At 40.3% G+C, this 3718-nt stretch overlaps 1 protein-coding gene across 3 annotated transcripts in view; it reads right to left on the minus strand.

The window, feature by feature from the left end:
• The window catches only part of LOC106874431 (serine incorporator 5), a 72607-nt gene extending 70712 nt beyond the window's left edge, over positions 1–1895 (minus strand). For 2 of the 3 annotated variants that reach the window (XM_052970110.1, XM_014922162.2), the window contains exon 1: positions 1817–1895. The gene's annotated coding sequence lies outside the window, so the exon portion shown is untranslated. Of the gene's footprint in view, positions 1–1313; positions 1447–1816 lie in introns of those variants that run through there. The other variant, XM_052970109.1, reaches the window with a different exon arrangement.
• Positions 1896–3718: the final 1823 nt, after the last annotated feature.

Consider the following 3718-nt stretch of genomic DNA (forward strand, 5'->3'; position numbering starts at 1 on the left):
CACAGACACGTGTACCCTTAACGTAGTTCTCGAGGAGATTCAGCGTGACACAGAGTGTGACAAGGCTGACCCTTTGAAATACAGGTACAACAGAAACAGGAAGAAAGAGTGAGAGAAAGTTGTGGTGAAAGAGTACAGCAGGGTTCACCTCCCCCCTGCCGGAGCTTTCTGGAGCTTTAGGTGCTTTCACTCAATAAACACTCACAATGCCCGGTCTGGGAATCGAAACTGCGATCCTAAGACCACGAGTCCGCTGCCCTAATCACTGGGTCATTGCGCCTCCACTGGATAGATATGTAAGTCGGCATTATAACACCAGGTTAATTACCTTTCCCGAAAATTGTACAAAATGAAAGCACATCTAGTGAAACAGGACGACAGGGCTATCATATGGTTTGTCCCCTCTTTTTGAGAGCCATGTGCTCAATAAAAGAAATTAGGGCTATCATATGATAGCTTTGTTTCAAGGTTCAATACAACTTTTTAAAACCTCGAGTCTAGAACTTTCGAAATACAATTTGGCGGGAATTTACATAACTTTTCTTTAACGTCTGCTGTTCTTAATTGCTACATACCGGAGCTGGTCATGATTTTTATGAAAATGTAATTGAGCTATGGTTCTAGGGCGGCGAGTAGGCAGAATCTTAAGCACATTGGACAAAATTGCTTAGCGGCATTTCGTCTGTCTTTACGTTCTGAATTCAAATTCTACCGAGGTCGACTTTGCCTTTCGGGGTCGATGAAATAAGTACCAGTTGAGCATTGCTGTCGATGTAATCGACTTTACCCCTCCTCCAAAAGCGAGGTAGAGACCTGCCATGCTGTATTTATAGCAGCAACTTCACGTTATGAGTTCAAATCCAATCGTGATCAACGTTGCGTTCTACCCTTCAGGTGTTGATGAAATAAAGTATCAGCTAAATCAAACACTGAGGTTGATTTAACAACCAAGTTTGAATTAGCGTACTTGTGCAGGAAATCATTGCAATAGTCACAATAGCAGTTATAGTAAATATGTTTTGCACCACAAAGCGTAAACCGAAAGGATTGAAATAAATATTTTCAAATGTTAGAAAGCTGTGATATGTAATTATAACATTGTAAGCACATTGATTCTCTGCTTTCGAGGGGTAGAGGAAAATGTTGGTGGGATGACTCAAGATGATGGCAGGCAAAGTCGACGACAATGGAATTTGAACTCAAAACATAAAGAGGAGGAATAAATACCGCAAGGCATTTTGTCCGATTCTGCCGACTTGCCGCCTCTATAAATTTTTACACAGGTACAAGATCAGAAATTATAGAAGATGTACTTCATTTCATGTTGCTCCAGTCCATTCAGCTGGCAAAAATGAGTAATTCTACAACGGACCGGCATCCCGTCCAGGAGTATATACGCCACGGATACCGGGAAACCGGTATAGCGATTTCAGATTACCTCCCATTCAGATTACACCACTCCCGTTAACTTGAAATCGCTTTCAGATTACCAGCACCTAAAATCTTTCGTCGCCGTGATAACAAATAGGCAGATAATGGGTGAACCCATTAAATGTATATGTTGATGTTTATTATGTGTATGTATGCTTAATGTACATTTGTAAATGAAAGAGAAAGTAATGTAAATGAAAGAGAAAGTCAGAGCTTTCATTTAGTTGGAGTTTTCCCTTGAAGCTGAAGAAACTTGAAAGAAGCATATCCAGAATTGCTACTTTTAGTACACAAGACAAAGCTGACAACATTGATTTGATATTTGATTATGTTGTTAACAACAAATATGGACCTCATATGTCCAAAAACGAAAAGGTAAACCTACGTAGGCTCTCAAAGCATTAGGTTGCACGGAGTGGTCAACTCTACTATCGTCACAGAGCAGAGAGATAAGAAATTCTGGGAAAATGTGTCAAAAAGTGAACCCTGTTTACAAAATTAATGTTCGAGAACTTCATCCGGTTCCTGTGCCAAATGAAGTGATGACCCAAATTGGTGTCGATATCACTAATTTGCCAAAAACAGATGATGGCTATTGCATTGTTGTTGCAATGGATTACTTTTCCAAATGGCCTGAATCTTGACCTTTGAATGTCAGCATGGCTGCATAAAAATTCAAATAAATAACCAAAGAAGTGAATTCGTAAATAGAGTGTCTGCTGAACTATATAAACTGACAGGAACACAGTAGCACATAACAAGTGCTTATCACCCTCAAACAAATGGCCTCGTGGAGCGACAGAACCGCACTATAAAAGATACTTTATCAAATCCCTTGAGGACCGTGGCAACTGGGTTGAATGCTTACAAGCAGATCTGTTTGGGATCTTTCTGACTTGGCGGACACCATTTGTTTTCTAACGAAACACTTTCAAACTTGGGATACTGGTAAGATTCTTTGTTTGCGTGTCGAACAGCCAAACATTCTTCATCACATTTTACCCCATTTCAAATTTTATACAACAGGCAAGCTACACTTCCAGTTGAACAACCTCTGCTACATGTCTATAAAAAAAAAAGTACTCTATTCCAAAATCACTTTCTCATTAACAAAAACAAAAAAGAAAAAAATGTGTTTATTAGAAAAAAATTGCAAACACAGAATCTTTGATATTCGACGGGTTATTTTCAGCGCATCATAAAAATGTTTTTTAAAAATTTAATATTTTTGTCTTATTTTCATATTTTAAGATTAGTTTACTATCTTGAATGTAATCCGTGTTTAATGTTATAAAAATATCAGGAGTTGTAAGTCTTAGAATTTATTATATTAGCAATATCATGACCCAGTGGTTAGGGCAGCGGACTCGCGGTCGGAGGATCGCGGTTTCGATTCCCAGACCGGGCGTTGTGAGTGTTTATTGAGCGAAAACACCTAAAGCTCCACAAGGCTCCGACAGGGGGGGGGGGGGTGACGACCCCTGTTGTACTCTTTCGCCCCAACTTTCTCTCACTATCTCTTCCCGTTTCTTGAGTAACGCTGCGATGGACTGGCGTCCCGTCCAGATGGGAGTGGGGGACACATACGCCATAGAAACCGGGAAACCGGGCCCATGAGCCTGGCTAGGCTTTAAAAGGGCGCATAAAAAAATAGACAATATCATTGAGGGGCTAATGTGAACAGCGTGGGGGGTAATTTGAAATCGGTATCAGATTATACACCGCCACCAGTAATCTGAAATCATTAGCTTGAAATAGAGTGGGGAGGGGTGAAATGAAGGGTGGAGGTAACTTGAAATCTTTACACCTGCCCTTATGAGTCAGTGACTCGGGAAGGAACTTTACTTTTTTTTAGTCGATTGATTACATGGAAACGAATAGTTGAGTAGTGCTTTATTTTAGTGACTCTAGAAAAATGAAAAGCAAAGCCTATCTCGACGGTAAAGAGCCTGGATAAAAACCATAAGGTATTTCGTTCGACGCGCCAACAATTCTAATTTTCCACCGACCTAGCAATAGTAATTGCTCTTAAGGTAAGCAGTTTTTGAAAGAGGGTTAGTCGATACTATTGATCCTGGTACTAGACTTCATTTTATTGATTCTGGAGATATGAAAGGTAAAGATGACCTCGGTGTGATTTGAAATCGAAACTCAAAGAACCGGGGGAAATACTGCGAAGCATTTTCCTGATGCTCAAGCGATTCTGCCAGCTCATCGCCCTCCACCTAGCAATGATAATAACGATTTCAAATTTTGGCACAGGGCTAGTTATTTTGGGGAGGGGGTA

Source organism: Octopus bimaculoides, chromosome 8 (assembly GCF_001194135.2).
Source record: "Octopus bimaculoides isolate UCB-OBI-ISO-001 chromosome 8, ASM119413v2, whole genome shotgun sequence".
NCBI classification, from domain to species: domain Eukaryota; kingdom Metazoa; phylum Mollusca; class Cephalopoda; order Octopoda; family Octopodidae; genus Octopus; species Octopus bimaculoides.